Source organism: Mustela nigripes, chromosome 17 (genome assembly GCF_022355385.1).
Source record: "Mustela nigripes isolate SB6536 chromosome 17, MUSNIG.SB6536, whole genome shotgun sequence".
In the NCBI taxonomy this organism is placed as follows: Eukaryota; Metazoa; Chordata; class Mammalia; order Carnivora; family Mustelidae; genus Mustela; species Mustela nigripes.
The window spans coordinates 42,617,712-42,636,272 of NC_081573.1; the positions used below are offsets into that span (position 1 = coordinate 42,617,712).

Consider the following 18,561-nt stretch of genomic DNA (forward strand, 5'->3'; position numbering starts at 1 on the left):
CAAAATGTCGTGTCAAGTGGATAGACATGCATTATTTAATCATTTGCCTTCTGTGCACATTATTGCTGGAAGCCAGGTCACCTGACCTAATTTTGGCTCATCATGCACATTTGCTAGTCCCACTGCGGGGAGGCACAAAAGTAGGGCCAGAATTCAGGCAAATTTATTCATGAAACATTTATTCACTGTCCGCTTAAGACAAGGAACTGTACCAGAGAGAGGGTGAGATTTGGTGGGGGAAGTAGGAAAATGTGGCCCTTATGATACCCAACTGCTTGAGAATCTGACTGGGGCCAGGAGATGGGCCTCCAGGTCTCACAGGTTAAAGGGTTTGTGAGTCTCAGGAAAGGTACAATATGTCTGGTTCTGAGAAACTAGGTTCTCAAATGATTGGGATTTGTCTTTTAGACATTGGTACATTCCCACTTATTTGTCCCTGATGATAAAGTAGTCAAGCTTGGGACTAATTTACCTTAAACAAATAAGCAAAGATTCTAGGGGCTTTTCCTATTATCACTTTAATTTTAGCCACGTGCCTTCTTCGGATGATTCTTGAGTGGGAGGAGAAAGGATACGCAAGTAGAGCTGTTTGGCTGGGAACTGTGGGAAACGCAGGAGTTTTCCCCAAATGACTTGTGTCCATCAGGCACAACAGCGGGTTCACAGAGGCTGAAAACCACTACTTGTTACTAGAATAACTGATAGGTTTACTGAGCTCCTGCCTCAAGACACACTGTATTAGGCACTTTGCATAGGGAAGCATGATTTTCTTTTTCTTTGTTTTTTTTTTTTTTTTTAAGGTTTTATTTATTTATTTATTTATTTATTTGACACAGAGAGACACAGCGAGAGAGGAAACAGAAGCAGGGAAAGTGGGAGAGGGAGAAGCAGGCTTCCATCCCAGGACCCTGGGATCATGACCTGAGCCAAAGGCAGACGTTTAACGACTGAGCCACCCAGGTGCCCCGGGAAGCGTGATTTTCTTTACAACGGTATTTTAAGGTAGGAATGATTCTCTTCACTTTATTTATGGAGTTTGCAAATTAGAAGTTAAGAGACCTGCTAGAGGGGACTTAGCCCCCCTACCTCTTTCTAGAGCCAGGTGGCTGCATAGTATCTCATGGAACCCTGTCTCCAGAGAGCAGTCTCTTGGGTGTTTGCCCTGCAAAACAAAATGGTCACTGGAGAGTAACCCAGACCTAGGAATGCAAGAGAAATTATATGTACTAATTTTAGAAAGCTCTCTTAATGTAATTTACTTCCCATCGAGAGTATGTACTTAGAGCTGAGATTGATAAGAATATACGTTTACGGTTAGTAGTTAAGTTTATTTTGGTCATTTTCAAAAGAAATTGTACCTTACAATTAACCTACCACATCAGTGGGCTAAGAAACTGATCTCATCCTCACCCTTTCTGCCGGTAGATTAAAGACTTTAGGGTATTTACAGACTCTCTGTTCTGCCCTGAAAAGTCAGGAGGCCAGACCAGAAGCTACTGCCCAGTGAATTTCAGTGGCGGGGCCGGGTCTATCCGCAGAGCCAGTAGCTGGATGTGTACTGTGGGCAGAAGAGAATTCAAGGGATCCTGCATGAATGTTCCTAGGGCCAAGGCAGTCTGGGCCTGATTTTTAAATTTCACTTTGTTGTTTTTCTTGATTACTGCCACAATCCTAATTCATTGTCCCATACATCAGAGCTGTGGGCTCTGCTTTCTAATGGTATATGGAGAACTGTGTTCAAGGTGCTGATTAACCTTCTTTCATGGAAACCATGAAAGAGTCTGGATGCCCTCCATGCTCTCATCACTGACTTCCCCTTGGGCAATGCTTCCTTCCATTCAATCCCTGTGCCCTATGCTCAGAGGGATTTCACTGACCGTTTCCTCTAGAGGCAGGTCCACCATGCCCGCCCTGCATCTGGGTTGACATCCAGTCTACAGGCTGACATACACCCTTGAAACTCTGTGGTGAATTTGGGGCTAGAGATGCATTCATGAGTCCTTGGCGTACAGAGGGGAGCTGCATCCCTCTCCCACAGTAGGCGAGGTCAGCAGGGGTATGGGTGGAGGGGAAAAGAAAGGAGACCAGGATCTGCCTGGGGGAAAATCACAGTCAAGCTGTCAGTGGAAGTTGGAAGGGTCATAAGAGATGGGTAGAAGAGATGGGAGCAGAATTGGGAAAACACAGGTGCCCCAGGGTTTTGAGGAGGGAGTGACTGGGTGGGTCTAGAAAGGCCAAGAGCGCCGGGCTGTGTGGGGCCTGCCCGGATTCCTGTCTGCTGTTCTTGTTAATTTTATCCAAATCTTAACAATCATAAATCCTGTGTGATGGGAATGAGTCTAACACTGTTTTTCTCAGTTGACTTTTTTTAAACTCTTAAACTATTATATGATCATTAAAAAACATCGGGAAGAAAAAGTGGAAAGAAATTTTAAATACCTAAATTCGAACCTTTCTAAACACACCAAATGTCAACCTTTCCTTACATTTTCTTTCAGTGGCTTTTTCAGTGGCTTAGGGTTTTTAAAGTTGTGATTGTAATTATACTGTATATATAAATCTGTGCTTAATTTACATTTATATCCCAAGTATCAGTCTATGATGGTCTTTTAAAACACAGCCAACCTCATTCACCCCGGTACAAAGCTCAGCACTTGCCTTCTGTCTTCTTCAGCATATTACTCCGATCTGCTGTTATATGTGTTCCGGCTACTAGATGTCAGGTACTGAGAGTAGTACGTAAATTTATGCCCCAGTGTCTTCATCTCATATCTCTAACAGCAGTGGGTTTTGCCTCAAGTGTCCTGATGCTAAAATCCCAAGTGTACAAAGGTTCAGAACAGTTATGCTTCCACAATTGCTCCTTTGAATATAAAATTGCCCTTTTTATCCTGGTTGACGCTACTTGCTGCCTTAGAATTGTGCTTCGTCTGATACAGCCACTCACACTTTTGCTTTTGTTTGCATTTACCTGGTATGGGTTTGCCTACCCTGGCGCTGTTTTATTTGACATGAGTCTCTTGTATTTATTTAATCTGGGAGGTTTTGTCTCATAACAAGGGAATGTTAAATACTTATATTTATTATCAGAACCATTTTGGGTACCTCCTGTCATCTCCTTTTATGTTTTCTGCATTTCTTTTCTTTTCTGACTTTTGTGCCATGGCAGAGAATTTCTTTTATCTTCTGCGGTGATTTGGATGGGAGACATCTTGTTTCTCACTCCACTGATCTGCATTCTATTGCCTCCAATGAATGTTTTGATTTGTCTCTGTGTTCGGTTTCTAAGCAGCTCTGCTTATCTCAGCCTGGCCCCTTCTCTCCTTTGGTGGAGGCGACATCCTCCGCAAAATGGTTTTAAAGGCCCTCTGTAGTTTTTTTCTTTTTTTGCTCACTCTGGAAAGGGGTTCCTGCCTGGGTGCCCAGTCCTGCCTGGGAGACCATCCTGCAAGATGAAGAGACCATCCAAGCCCCAGCCAGGGGGCAGGTGTGTTTGGGGATGGTGAGGGGGCAAGGCCAGGACTGTCCTCACTGCCGCCTGCGGAAGCCCCAGGAAGAGGTGCCCGTTGGCCTTTAGTTGCAAAAAGCAGCCTGAGCAGATGTCCCGGCTGGCAGGGATGAGCTCTCTGCAGAGAGAGGGTCCCAGGGCTGAAGGACCAGAGTGAGTGTGGATGGGGGACCGGAGCTGGCTGGGTTTTGCCTCTGCCCTACAGGGGTGGTTCAGAGCCTACCAGTCTTAAGCATGAGATTTCCTGGGCACATGAAGTATTTGGAAATAGGCTTTTTAAGACTTGTAAAAGGGATTTCAGTGAGGGCTTTTTCAGTGTTGTCTACTCACTTAACCAGGTATTGCTCTAATGTATTGATATTAATACTCTCTCTATGGGGCAATTAAAATCTTTTAACAACTTGCTTAAATTAAACACTCTGGCATTTTTTTCATTTATGCAAGATAGTTGCTCCTTTGTATCCCCAACACAGAGGGGCCAGTTCTGGGGCGGACATTTTCACAGCCACAGCCCCTGACAAGGGAGGGGTGGGGCCTGGGAAGGGCAGGTCAGGGCTGGCTGGGGAGAACTGCCTGCCCCTGGCTGGGCCCCGGGGTTTTGAAGAAGGTCTCCAGAGGGAGACACAGACCAAGCAAAGCTTTTCTTTTCTTTATTTCTTTTTTCCAGCTTGATTTAGATATTACTGACAAATAACATGCAAGTATAGGTGTACAGCATGGTGATTTGACATGGGAGTATATTGTGAAACAACTACTGCAGGGCTTTATCTTTTGAAGGGCCTGGAGATGGGAGTCATTCTGGCCAGCCAGCTCCATCTTGCATGTAACCAGGCCAAAGCTTTCCCAACAGTGGCCTCAGACCTGCTGGTGAGAAGGGGGCAGGGCAGCGCATACAGGGGTAGAGTGAGGGGACCCGCCTGGCTCCTGGGGATGGAGGAGAAGCCAAATTGTGGACTTAGGAGAGCTAGACCATTTCTGCCTGACACTAAAGGCTGACCCCTCATTAATGGCAAATTCCTGCATCTCAGCTGATCCTCTGGAATTCCTTGGAGCATTTCGGGGCCAGAATCAAGAGGGTCCAGACAAGGAGGTTCCCAGGAGGCCTTGGGGGCTAGGACAAGTTCAGGCCTTGGCCACTGAGATTAAGGTCATCCCTCTAATTTCTACACCACTCCAGGCCTACTTGGTCAGAATGGCCACTACCAAGCCCTTGGAGGATGAGATGGGTAAACTGAGCTCAGCGGTGTAGATGATATATCCAAGGTCACTCTACAGGTCAATCCCAATTCTCTTCAGTGTCCCCAAATATCCACACTCCCATGTGTAGTTGGTGTAAACCCTTTGGCTCAGGTGTTAACATCTGGGTCAGACATGTGCGTGTGTGCGTGCATGTCAGTGTGTGTCACCACCCCCACTTCCCTGTCAGTTCGTCCCTCTTCCTCTGCGCTGCTAGCACTCTCTGTTCATCCCATGATACCACTTCCTTCGCTGCACTGCAGTTACCTGTCTGTGTTCCCCCTCCTTGCAGGAGGCAGGACATAAGGGCGGGAACTTCCTGCTGCTCTTTGTCTACAGTGGAAACACATGAATTTTGTTAAATAAATACTGATGAATTCCTAATTCCACTCACTATACGTAGGTTACAGTGGTTTGGTCCAATTAAATGTGCAATCCTTTTATGAGCCACTAATGTAAAATTATGTTCTTCTGAAGGTTAGCAACTGAAAAACTATTTTGCTCAGCATTCCATGCCCATGGGGAGCCTGGCTGCTTGGACCACACAGCTTCACGGAAGCTCCTTGTGGCCACATGCTCTAATTGCAGGCAAAGGTCTCAAGAGTGGGTCTCGCAAATGAAGCGTATAAAAGAGAAATATTTTCACTTTGTGTATATTCAACACGTTTCTGCAATATACCAGCCCCTGCCTCCTTCACCTTCATGCTGCTGCCTTAGATGCTACAGGGGGACCTGCTCAGACTTGATGGGAGGTAAGGTTGGCAATATAGGATCTCAATTTGGCTCACCTACTGGGGTACCTTATTCCAGACGTTTGAGGGAGCACCTAGAAGGGAACATCATGAAGTGATCACGTTCATTTCCACATTTCCTACAGTGCACAACCTGTTCTGTTCTGGAATTGACTAACCCGCTAAGGATAGGCACCGTGTGTCATTCACTTCCATTTCTCCAGTGTCTGGCACAAGGCTTAGCACACAGTACTGTTAAATGTGGGAGTGAGCAAGCTGTGAACCCTTGCTGAGCACCTACTGTGTGCTAGGCCCCGAACTGGGGGCTGATCACAGGAACATCTAAAAATTGACCCTTGGGGTCAGAATGATCAGGTAAAAGGGACCTGGCTGGTAAAGGTGTACTTTCTGATGCCCAACCACTGGAATCATCCGTATCTTTGTTATTGTCATTTTGATTTCCCAATTTGATTTTATCCTTCAGAAGTCACCATTCTATCCTATTGTGTTTGGTGTTTGACACATATTAATCGTAACTTGGGTTGGTCATCACAGGAGCCTTTAACATTCTATTACCAAGTGTTTGTCATTTCCCATTAGTGATATGTTTAAGATCCCTAGGCACTTGTTCCTGGATAACTTGTCAAAATCTCTGTGGCCTTGCCGACCTCTTTATTTATCCTCCCAGAACTGTGGAGGGCATCGGGAACCCTAACATGACTTCCTAGAGAAAACATAGTGTGGCATCACGATCTCTTTCATTTTCTATCATCTTGCCCATCAAAACTCCTTTACTCATCAAGGGGCTCTCTCATAGCTGTGAAAGCTCCCTCCCCATTGCCTCACACCCTTCACAGAACTGCAGGGGCCTCTCCCTTCCTGCCTTTGTTTTCCATTGTTATCAGAAGCATAGCTAGGGAGAGAAATCTGGTGGTCATCAGTGACTACAGCTATTAGAAAAGATAGCTTTTTCTTCTAACACTCCGGCCCCCCGGGGAGAATGGGGTCTGGTTTCTAGTCCCTGCAGTTCACAGAGAAACAAGCACCATGAATTCACGATGGCAAATTCAGAAAAATTTCCTTTTGTGAAATGAGCTCTCTGCTAGGGAGGGGGCCACTGGCTGGCAGGTGCTGCATCTGAAAAGGACTGCAGGATTTGCAATGACCCTGACTGGGGCCCTCAGAGCAGTCACCCTGGGAGGCAGCTACCCAGGCAGGGGTGTCCCTGAGAAACCATGGCCCAAAGGATAACACTGCCTGCTTCCCAGAGCACAGAGAAAAGGACTCAGTCCAGTGGGCAAGGCTTCTGCCTCCTCCCCCACAGAAAAAGTCCTCTTAAGCTTTGTGTCTGAGTTTGAGCACTGCAGCTGTGCTTGGCCAGCCACTTGACACCGGCAGTGATGCTGGTAGCAGACCTCCCACCCTTCTACTGCCTAGGGCTTTCGTGAAGACCAAATGAAGGAAGAGGCTGTGCACCTTGTTGGAAAGCAGAGAGCAACGCTAGGTGTGCGGGACTGTGGTGCTGTCTGGCCACTCTCTCCACAAACTGGCTTTGGGCGTGCTTGGTCCCCTGCTCTACAGGGCAACCGTATGCCCACATTCGTGAGGGGCCTCAAATCGGTGCTTTCAGATTTCACATCCCCTCTTTTGCCTATGAACTTTTTTGGCTTTCTAGCACTTGTTAGCCTGATACCCAAGGCTTTCCAAACCGTTCTTTCTAAACATCTATTTCCTACTGAAAACCTCTTCTCCATTTCAGGGCCCCCAGAACACATCATTGGCATTCCCAGCCCTGTTCATGGCCTCATAGTTTTCCTTTTCTTCCTCTTCACTATACTCACCCCTCAGAGCCTCTCCATATTGTATCCACTCTGGAAGACCAAGCAGAAGACCTCTACACAATTTAATCAATGAATCAACTTGTCCTCTTTCAAAATAATAGTCACTGGGTTCCTGCCGACCTTGAACCAGGGAGGCAGTGATCACTGCCTTGAACCAGGGAGGCAGTGTTAAGAGAAAGTTTTGCAGTCAAAACCCCTGGGTTGGGGTCCTGGTCCCACTTCTTACTGCTTGTATGACCTTGGGCAAGTTAAAGTACCTGAGCATTGCTTTCCTCAGCTATAAAATAGGGATAATCATAGTATCTCTCTTGTGCATATAAAGTGCTGAGCACAATGCCTGATGCACTGTAAGCATTCAGTAAAGGACGGCTAGTATTACTCAAAGAACTTTCGTATAAGTTGTCATGCAATGGCCATAACAGCCCGGGGAAAGTAGGTTTTATTGCCCCAGATGAAAAAAAAATGAGGCTCAGAAAGGTTAAAGCACTTCCCTGAGGCTACACACTGGTGGTGAAGCTGAAATTCAGATTCAGGTCTTTCTGGCTGGGATCCATAGCTTTAACCAACTGCCATAGCCAATGTGCCTTAATCAGACCTCTTGTGCTTCCTTCAGCCCTTCTTCCTTGGTTTCCTCTGCACACTGGCCTCTCTCTTCTCCTCAGCCAGACCCTGGGCTCTTGCAGAGCAAGGTTTATCGAAATGCGTCATTCTGTGTTTGTTGGGTGAATGAGAGGGAATGGATGGGAAAAATGCATTTGAATATCAGAACTTATCCCAAGAGAACATAGTATGGGGACTTAGGTCCCTGAAAGTCATGGGTCTCTCAACAGAACCATGAGTGAGCCTGTCTCCAGGATCTTCCCCACCTCAGTCCCCCACCACTTTGACCCTGGACATCTGACTATGTTACTCTCCTCCCAAAATACTTCTAGGGACCCCCATGTTTGCTATGTAACTAGTCTGAGTGTTTTCTCTAGAGTCCAACATGCTTCGTTGACGTAAATCTTCATTGAGCTTAACATACATTTCTTTGGCCCAGAAAGCAAATTTTTGGAAGAGGAATAGGTATTCAAGGACAGCAACAATGTTCTCCCTCAGAACTATACAGCAAGTGGACCCAGTGCCTGTTCTCCAAGCCAGGAGAACATGGTTCTCCTGGGACTATGGTTTCTAGATTTATGTCCCATTTATTTTTAAAGCAAAGCTGCATGTAAACTGCTCTAAACACTAAGGTCAGAATGTCAGAACTTCAGGATAAATATGGTAGAGAACAATGACCATTTTGCTGCTTGCATTACCATCCCAGGAAAGAAACCTCACATGTGTTAATGGAACAGAGAGAAGAATATGAAAGATTGGGTAGGATGCCCAAAGTTACTGAGAACCTACATTCTGGTGTAGACGCAATCAGATGAAACTGTCCGTTCATTCTCCTCAGGGACCAAGTAAAGATGGGGAATGTGGTAGTGAAAATGTAGAAAAGACCATGGACATTCTCAACAGAAAATTCTCTAATTAACCAGAAGTTCCCTATTAAAGAACCTCTGCAATTCCATTTCATGAAAGCTACCATTTTTTTAGCATCTACTATGTATGAGGTATTTCATTTGCATTATCTAATTTGGTCCTCACCACAACCTGCAAGAGCTCCATTTTATAGAGCAGACAACTGACAGTCTTTTATTATTTTTTTAAGATTTTATTTTTAAGTAATCTCTAGCCAAAGTGAGGCTTGAAACCACAACCCTGGGATCAAGAGCTGCACACTCCACCTGCTGAGCCAACAAGATGCCACGACAGCATCTTGATCACGGCCAATGGATAGCAGAGTGGCTTTGACCTCACATACGCCTGATTACTATCCAGGCTCTTTCTCCTAGAGCTTAAGGCTTATATTTCCCTGAGGAATCTTGGAGTCAAAGAGAGTTAGAGCTCTTGGATCATCTGTTATAAGTATACTTTGATCATCTTCTTCCTTAACTCATTTAGCAGGGGTCAAGACCTGTGCATAATGCAGTTAGCTAATTTGTTTATCCATCGTATGCTTATTTAAATGGCTTGAAATCTTTCCTCAGTATCATCATCTGCCAGAAAATTGGGGCCACATCAAGGTAATTCATGAGCTTATCCTGAGCAAGTATTTTCTTTTTTTGTGCAAGTATTTTCAATCATGTTTTAACTAGTAGTAAATCTTTTCCTTCATTTATCTGAAAATTGTTTGCTTATTCTCCTTCCTGTTGTCCCTGTCTTGTAAGATTCTATATGCCCCTTCTGATAGTAACAATAGCTAATATTAACTGAGCACTCATGACGTAACAACCACTATTCTAAGTGATTTTACTCAATCAAGGAGGTAGGCTCTGTTACCATCCTTATTTTACTGGTGAGGAAATGGAAGCACAGAGAGACTGATCAATTTGTCCAAGGTCACACAGCCCAAGGGGAAGAGCTAGTATTTATCTCAGGCTGACTGATTATAGAACCTACTTTGCTAAATGACTTAGTTTGTAAAGAATATTTCCTCCTAAGTGGAAGCACTCTAGAACATTCAGTAGAAATATAAGCTATAAATGCAAGCCACATATATAAAATTATATTTTCTAGTAGACACATTAAAAAGGTAAAAAGAAACAAGTGAAATTAATTTTAATATATTTTATTTAACTCAATATATCCAAAATATTATTTCAACTTATAATGTTCTCATTATTAATGAGCTATTATATATTGTTTTTCATACTAATTTTTCAAAATTGGGTGTATATTTTATACTTACAGTTCATTTCGGTTTAGATTAGCCACATTTCAAGTGCTCAATAGCTACATGTGGCTTGAATAACATGGATATAAATGGGCATTCTTCTTTCCATTTTTCATCTATGATTTGTTTCTGTTTCCACTTTAAGTTTTGCATTAAGATTAGACCCAAGGAGGCCTGGGTGGCTCAGTGGGTTAAAGCCCCTGCTTTTGGCTGAGGTCATGATCCCAGGGTCCTGGGATCAAGCCCTGCATCGGGCTCTCTGCTCAGCAGGAAGCCTGCTTCCCCACCTCTCTCTGCCTGCTTCTCTGCCTACTTGTGATCTCTGTCAAATAAATAAATAAAATCTTAAAAAAAAAAGACCCAAGAAGCCTATATTAATGAAAACATACCCTTTGGATAATTTGATGGGCAGAGCATCAGTTGAGTACAGTGGAGAGAATTTAGGAATTAATAAATTACCAAACCTGGAATTACTAAATTTAAATTACTAAAACCTGGGTTCTAATCCTCATCTTTGCCACTACTGGGCTGTGTGGGGCCAGTGGCAAACCTCAATTTCCTTTAGCCTCTTTCCTCATGTTAAAGAAGAGATGATGGTTTATGATTATTAAGGTTCTTCCCATTTCTAAAAACTCTTTCTGCTTGTCAGGGGTTTTGCATCTGTTTCCACTTTCCATTCAAGATTCTTGTATGAAAGAGCTCATCCCAAGTTGGGGACTACATTCGCTATGCCCAGCTCTGTGCCTGGCACATTGCAGACACAGGAATGTTTGTTGAATGAATAAAAATCCTGTTCTTTGAGGGAGCTGTGAGTTTCCTAGTTTTTGCCAGAATGCCTATAGCAGCCTTAATAATTAATTACACTTTTATTTCCTTTCTCATATTGGCATAAAGTCTTGATGATCAAAGTTTTCTGAAGACCAAAGCCAGAATTAAAGCCATTTCCTGATCCTGTTAGCAAAGGAGATGGTGCTCAGCTGTAGGCATGGCTTCCTAGAGACCCCTGCAAATAGCTTTCCTCTTAATACATGCTGTTCTGATGTTGAAAAGAGTTAATTAATGACTCTAAATAAGAAAACAATCAAATCTGTCTGCAGTCATATGAGTCACAGCAGACCCAGATGGGGACCCAGGTCCTTGGCCTGCAAGTGCCCTCAGGAAAAGCAATAGCAGCCTTGTTCCATGCATCAGAGTCTTGCAAAGTCCCAATCTAGAAGGGGGAAGGAATTACTCAAAATGGATTGGAGGCCCAGCCTGATAAGAGGCATTTTCTTAAAAGGTAAGGCCCCCTACCTATGCACTGTGCAGACTGAGATCGAGAGAGGAGAAAAACCAAGTCTATTCCTCCTCTCCTCTCTTTAGACATCTAAACAAGAGTTACTAAATGGAGAGTTCTCAGGCACAGGACTCTTGTGTGTGTGGCAAGACTGGGGCAGTTGGGGCATTACCACCCTGGCAGGACCATAGGACATGTGGCCTAAAGCATACCAAGCCTCAAACCTGCCTACCTGCAAGAGTCCTGAAGCAACATATGAAGGCAGAACAATGGTTATGATGACATGAGGGCAGGAATGTGATGAATCCCTGAGATTAGCAGCAGCTTACAACAATGCAAACTTCTTTTGGTGTTAGAGATGGTAAAAACATGAGACTGGCAATAGGGAGAAGGAGTCTTTTATATCCAAGTGTCCCTCAGCAGTGGAACAGGACTGAGCAAATAAAGATAAGCCCTATTTCTTTGGCTCTACGTGTACTCTGTGCAATAGTATCAGCCTCCTCATTGTTCCCCCATTCTTGCAGATTATTAAAAATACATTTTGCTGCCATCCTTGATTGGCTTCTTGTGAAATTCTTCCACTCTGGAAAGAAAACTCTGGGATGCTGGCCATGAGGGTCATTATACTCCCCTTTCTCATCCTTGGTGATCAAGTGCAGGTATCCTTGTGTCAGGATAATATGTAAAGTATTATGGTAATATCCTTGAAGCATTCGAAAGGACTCTTTATGGCATATTCTGAATCTTTGTTGGTTCCCAATCCATTCCTCTAAAACTTCATTAGAATCTCATATAGGACAGTTTAAAACTTCAATTTGGCTTCAACAATAGCAATAGGAAAAAAGAGTGGTAAGAGGAGGCTCTGGAGTTTCAGAGATCCGGGTTGGAATCTAAACTCTGTTCCTTCTGATCTCTGTAAGCATGGGCAAGCCCTTTTCCTCTCCAAGCTTTATTTCCTCATCTTGAAAGTGGAAATACCACCACCACCTACCTCATAGGACTGTGAGGATTAAATCCATTCTCACATGTGAAAAGCCTGACTCAGAAATGTTTCCTCTTATTATTAGCTTGTAATTCTTTAAATAGGGTTTGCCGGTGGGTTCATTTGAAGTGATGCAATAAAGGCCTCTACAGCTCTGTTTCTTCCTCTTTCTTTCTGGGATGAGCTTTGGGGAAATCCTCACAGAGGCCATGGTCCTCGGAGCTAGCTTCTACTCCATGCCCTAAATCCTGCCTTCCCACTGGAGGGGTTGGACTAGTGCTCCAGAACCTTGGACAGCTCCTCTCATTTGCGCCCGCAGGCAGCCTAAACCAATGGCAGAGATTTGGGGGATTTCCTTAGAAAGACTGCATTAGTGCTTGGATTTAGGAATCCCAAGGGCTTCATTCTCACTCCCAGCATGCATGCTATTTTCTTGCATCCTCAGATTCTTCAACACAACCAGCTCTCCTGGAGAAATTCTGAGGAGCATCTCCTCAGAAACCTGTTAACTACACCTATAAGATTTACTAAATCTTCACCCCCTTTCCATCTCTCCTGTGAACTCCAAGGATTTTTTTGAGCCCAAGAACAGAAACACCACCCACATCTTCCTGTATCTGCTGATATTTAATTTGTTTGGCTTCTGTACAAGGATTAAACAGTCTTGATTAACTTCAAGTGAAAGTAATAATGTATGAGCATGAAGAAAGGTTTTACAAGACAAAGAGATTCAGGTATGAATTAAAAGAAACATAAAATAATGTTATTGCCTGTAGGTGATGTTAAGTACCATTCTCTAATCAGAATAAGCAGGTGGTTCAATTTATGAGATAATTTAGCTTTTCACTCTCTAATGCAGAACACAACACACATATGCAGTCACCTTCTGAACAGGCAAGGAAGAGATTAAGTCCTATTTTTACTTTATGATACTGAGTCACATAGTTCAATGCAAATCACATGGATGCCAAAGTAGGAACAATACCAGGTATTTAAATACCGCCTTTCCTTTGAGGAGCTCTAAAGATTTTGTGGCTGTGTGAAATCCCTTCAGAGCAATTCTGGGAGAAGAGACACATATCACCAGATGAGGATTTAAGACAGAGCATGTTTCATCCATCTTTCCTACTCCCGTTGCTAGGTCTAGAAGAGCCAGTGTTTGCCAGTCCTGTGCACTTAGTAATAGCCTCCTGAGTTCTGCATTTTCTGGGCCATACTGTCAACCAGTAAAAGAAGGCTTATCTTTGAAAATATTTTATTGACTGATAATGAGGAAGAGAAGAGGATAAGCTGCAATAAGAAAAGGGGGTGGGAATCATAGTGAGAGAGGAAGAGATGAGAGATGCCTAAAACACCCTGAGCTTGGTAAGTATTTTCTACACATTTTCCTCATAAACAGATTTGAGGTCCACCCCTGGACAGAAACTCGGACAAAGACATTTTGGCTCTCTTTAAATACTTCTTCCCCCTTCTTAAAAAAAAAAAATGTTTTATTGATTTATTTGACAGAGAGAGAGAGAGAGAGGGCAAGCGAACATGCAAATGAGAGAGCACAAGCAAGAGGAGCGGCAGAGGGAGAGGGAGAGGGCTCTACAGGCTCCCTGCATGGGGTTCAATTCCAGGATCCTGGGATCGTGACCTGAGCCAAAAGCAGATGCTTAACGCACTGAGACACCCAGGTATCCCCTTAAATATTTCTGTATGGGCAAGGGTAGTGGAGTTCTACTGCTTGAACTAGTTTGAAGGAACTGCCATCAATAACATCAACCTAGGATTCCAAGGGCAGACAAGGAGCCCCAAAATAAAAGGGTTTGTGGTTTTCACCTGACATTGCCCATACCCACCCTGAACCACCACACTATGGAGGAGCGTTAGTTGTAAAATTACTACTTTTCCCAGTAGAGGTCGCTGTGGGTACTGGCAGTGGATACTTGCAGAGACTGGACCAGGCAGGGCTGGGCTGGATGGTGGCTCTACAGTCTGGTAATTGCTCTTCCTATGGTTCCACTGACAATGGTCTAGCCCCTCATCCTATGGAAAGGGGTTCTCTGGTTGGGATTGTCTCAAAGCCACACAACACCTTTGCTATAAAAGTAGTATGAAATTGAGGTCACTTGCTGGGAATGGGTTTGTCTTGGAGGGCTGTCCTTATCATCTAGGGGTGTCGCCTCATAGTGGTATCTCTGTGTCTCACCTGTTTTCTGTGAGTATACCTTGTATTACTGAGAGGCCACTTGCCACTGACCAGCAGCCCCAGATATATGAAGGCCAAATTGACAAAATTTGCCTTGCCACAAAATCTGTCACCCACATCATAAGGCACTGTGATGATGAGCACCCCAAGCCCCACCTGGAAGCCCATGTGGAGGGGTGGGGTGGAATTCTGGGCCCCAGAGCCGCCTATTACAGCAGGTTAAGGTTTCTGAGGGATGGGAAGGGCTGGGCAGTGGTACTAGATGTTAGGGTCAGACCTGAGACCCCAGAAAGGCTGAGGAGGGCTCCACATACTTGTGAGGTCCTATCTTCTAGGCCACACCCAAGTATGCAGGCTAGGCCCAAGGCAGCCTGAAGCTACCCTCTCATCTCTAGGGCACCCACTGGGGCCCTAGGCTATTACTGTGGCTTTAGAGTGGAAGGGGCTACCACCCTGCCCCACCCCCAACATCTAAGGTCAGCAGTAAGTGGTTCCTCTTCTCACAGGCACACACAGCTAGATTCACAAGCTCACCATGACACACACATGAACACTGGAGCACACACAGGCACATTCACCCAGTCATACACATTCACGCACTCTGACCCACATCATCACCCATGCAAACACACGGTGACACAAACACAAACCTCGGAATCAAACTTCACCTAACATGGTTGATGGGGCATGGGGGCATCATCCAGTCAGGATGCTCCTCCAGACCGTGCCCACTTAGGTCTCCTGAATCCTGGGACCCTCCCCTCCAGGTGGAGCCCCCGGCCTCTTCGTGTCCTCGTGGTCACAGGTCTTGAATGTCCAGGGACCCTGATTACCATCGCACACCCGGCATCCTGGGGTGCCGGGCCGGCGCAGGGGGTGGTGTACCGGAAAGAAGGGTGCGGGGCATAGTACCCAGCCAGGGCGCAGCCGCCTCCTCCCTCGGGATTTTCCATCCCGGCTCGCGCAGGCCCGAGAGGAGCGAGCGAGCGCGCTTTGTCTCCCTCCCGGCTCCTGGCATGTTTCCGCGGAAGCTCTCCGCGCCGCGCCCGGAGCCCCCCCTTCCCTGGCCGCGCCCCCCGCCCAGCGGGTGGCGCAGGCCCGCCAGTGCTGCGACCGCCGCTTTGTCCTACGGAGGATGCTTGGGCAGAGCGCAAAAGCACAGTTCCCTAAGCGGCCGCCGCGCGCCCTGGAAGCAGGTTTCGGTAGCCAGATCTGGGGCGCTCCCAGCGTGAGACCTAGCAACCCCAAAGGTCTAGAGGCTCAGGGGGCATTTGCCCCGAGCTTCGGACTGCTAGAGAAGGGACCCACCCCGTCCCGCCCGCACATGCCCATCCGCGTCTGGCTGCCGCGGTGCAGGAGCCGGGTCGCCGGGCGGGGCGGGACGGGGCGGGGCAGGGAGGGTCGTCTCCACTTTTGGCCCCTGGCCTGGATCCAGGTAGAGAGGGCCTAGGGGTAAGGCTCAGGTAGGGAGAGGTCGGGAGGATTCCCTCCACCCCTCTTACTTTCCCCCACCGCACATCCACACCCAAGCCACTCGGACCGCAGGCGAGGGGCCCTGAGCATGGAGAAGCCCCAAGAATCCGTCAGTACCGTCCTGTGCCGGCGACTTCAAGCACGGTGGGGAGGGGTCTCCCGTTTTTAGCTCCTCACATCCCAACCCCTCCCCCCAATAACCTAGGCGGGTCCAAGTGGGAGGGGAAAGAGTCCCCTGTCTCCATCACCATCCCGTTTCTCCTCTTCACAAAAACCTAGGTTTCAGGAAAGGGGTGGGCACGGAAAGGATCTTTCTGCCATCCCAAACAGCCCCTCCTCAATAAGCCCAGGAGGTCTGAGCGGAGGAGGAGGAGTCCCCCGGTCTCATCCATCACACCCAGACTCCCTTTGTAACCTCAAGCAGTACAGGTGTTATGGGGAAGGGTCTCCCTGCCTCTCAACCTTTCATCCCGTAACACTCCCTCCCATTCTCAATAATCCAAGCAGCCTCGTTTTCAGGCATGGGGGTGGGGGAAGGCTCCAGGCTCCTCAACGCTCTCTCAGTGGCGGGGAGGGGGGGTTCCCCCCAGCCTTTGCCCCTCACACACTCTCTCGCATTGCCTCTCCACCATAAGACAAAAACTAACCCAAGCTGCTTTGACTTCAGGCGCTGGGCCGGCCACAGGGAGGCCCTCGAAGAGTCAGCAGCTCTGCGGGACAGATGGTCTTGTAGGTGGTGAGGAGAGGTCCCATTAACTCCCCAGGCCCCCTCATATCTCAGTTCACCGCCCCCCCCCCTAAAACAAAAGCGAACCCAGCAGCACCGACCTCAAAGAGGAGGGAGGGCTGTCAGCGCTCGGTAGCGCAACCAGCTCCTCCGGGCTCCTCACTGCCCCGGCTTTCCCGCGGTGGCTCTTGCGGTGCTGGCGGCGGCTGCAGCGGCGGCAACAGCTACCGCGGCTCTTGCGTCCGGAGGCTCCCTCGGACTCAGCACCTGGAGCGGCGAACAGCTCCGCGCCTCATTCCGCTGGCTCCGCCTCCCCTGCCCCGCCTTAGCCAATGGCGATCCTATCTCCGCCCAGGAGGCCGCCCACTGATGGGAGGGCCTTCTCCTCTCTCTTCCCCCCCAGCCAGCTGGGTTCTCCGAGTCTTCGTCGAGACCGCGTCCCGGTGAGACTGCCAGAGTTTTCCCACAGCCCTCTGGAACTCGTAGTCCTTTAAGAACGCGGAGGGGGCTTATGTCGCGGGTGGGTAACCGAAGGTGGACTGCATTTCCCAGGATGCATGAAGAAACTGAGGCGCTGAGGAGGGCGGGAGGACTGTTTCCATAGCAAAGGCGGCTGGTTGGGGATGGCTGACAGAGAAATGAAATGGGGCAGGCCGCGGTACCCTCGGATTGTGCGTGACTTCGGACAGCCTCTTGGGAGGGCGTTTCGATTTTTTTTTTTTTTCTCCTCGATGCCCACCACAGGACTCTGGGCCTCAGTTTTCCTATCTGAGAAGAAGGGCGTGGATCCGTACCCCTGCCCACAGTCCGCAGTGATGGGGCAAACCGAGGTCGAGCCGCTTTGGTTTGCCCAGCAAAGGTGAGAGAGGACGGAGGAGACCTGTGGCTTCAGAGTGTGGCCTTCCGACTTTATCCCTTTATATTCGTCTCGATTTATCATAGAGGAGCGCTTTGCTTTAGGTCATATCCCTTGAACCGTCAAGGAGGCCTTCTTATCCAGTCTTCCCCTCCCGGACTCTTCGCCTCGGTACCAGCCCTGATACGGCAGCATTTCCCGCACGGTAGCCAGAGGGCGCTACTCAGGCTCCCCATTGCCTGTGGAATCAGCCCACACGCCTCTCAACATTGCTCTAAAAGCCCTTCTAAATCTGGTGACCCCCTTGTTCTTGCAACATTTTGAACTTCTCTGGTAGCTGAGAGGCATTAACCACCCGTTTTCTCTAGCTGTGGTAGTTCCTTCCACCCTTGTACTCGACTCACCCTTCACACTCTTCAAGCCCCAGCTTAAACGTTGCCTCGTCCCTGAAGCCTTCCTAGATGCCCACTCCATATTAGGTACCCCACCTTTTGTGTGAGCCGCGCCCTCTACTTTTTCTATTTTACTTGCGTGTTTATGTATCCATCTTCCACATTAGATTGTAAGATCTGCAGGACAGAGGTCAATTGAACGGTAATTGAATTTTACTCCTAAGGTTGCACATTTCCCATTGCTGAAAGCGTTCAACTAGAGGGATGACACCTCAGTGAGGAAATGTTTATGCCATTCATACAGTGGATTGGAATTTTGCTTGAATGCTTTGGGAGCCCTTAACAATCCTGTGACGCTAGGGATTGATAGATTCGTGCCAATCATTACTTGGAAGTCTTGTCAATTCTCCCTAAATGTCATCAGTTCTTCGTGTTCCTCTATTTCTAGCTGTTTGCCCTTCTCCTTTCTGTGCCTAAATTCCCTACCTCCCACTCCCTTTCTGAGAAGGATCTTCTGCCCCTGTCAGTTATGTAGTAATGACAGTCTGAGATCCCTGCCCTTCTTTCAGTTCTCTGCTCAGCAT

The 18,561-nt window shown here is 47.1% G+C and overlaps 2 protein-coding genes across 3 annotated transcripts in view; one reads left to right on the plus strand and one right to left on the minus strand.

Moving 5' to 3' along the window:
- Positions 1 to 17,024, minus strand: part of SMPD3 (sphingomyelin phosphodiesterase 3) — an 81,515-nt gene extending 64,491 nt beyond the window's left edge. For both annotated transcript variants that reach the window (XM_059383411.1, XM_059383409.1), the window contains exon 1: positions 16,831 to 17,024. The gene's annotated coding sequence lies outside the window, so the exon portion shown is untranslated. The remainder of the gene's footprint in view (positions 1 to 16,830) is intronic.
- A 296-nt stretch (positions 17,025 to 17,320) lies between these two features.
- Positions 17,321 to 18,561, plus strand: part of ZFP90 (ZFP90 zinc finger protein) — a 99,008-nt gene continuing 97,767 nt past the window's right edge. Inside the window, exon 1 of the mRNA XM_059383907.1 lies at positions 17,321 to 17,588. The gene's annotated coding sequence lies outside the window, so the exon portion shown is untranslated. The remainder of the gene's footprint in view (positions 17,589 to 18,561) is intronic.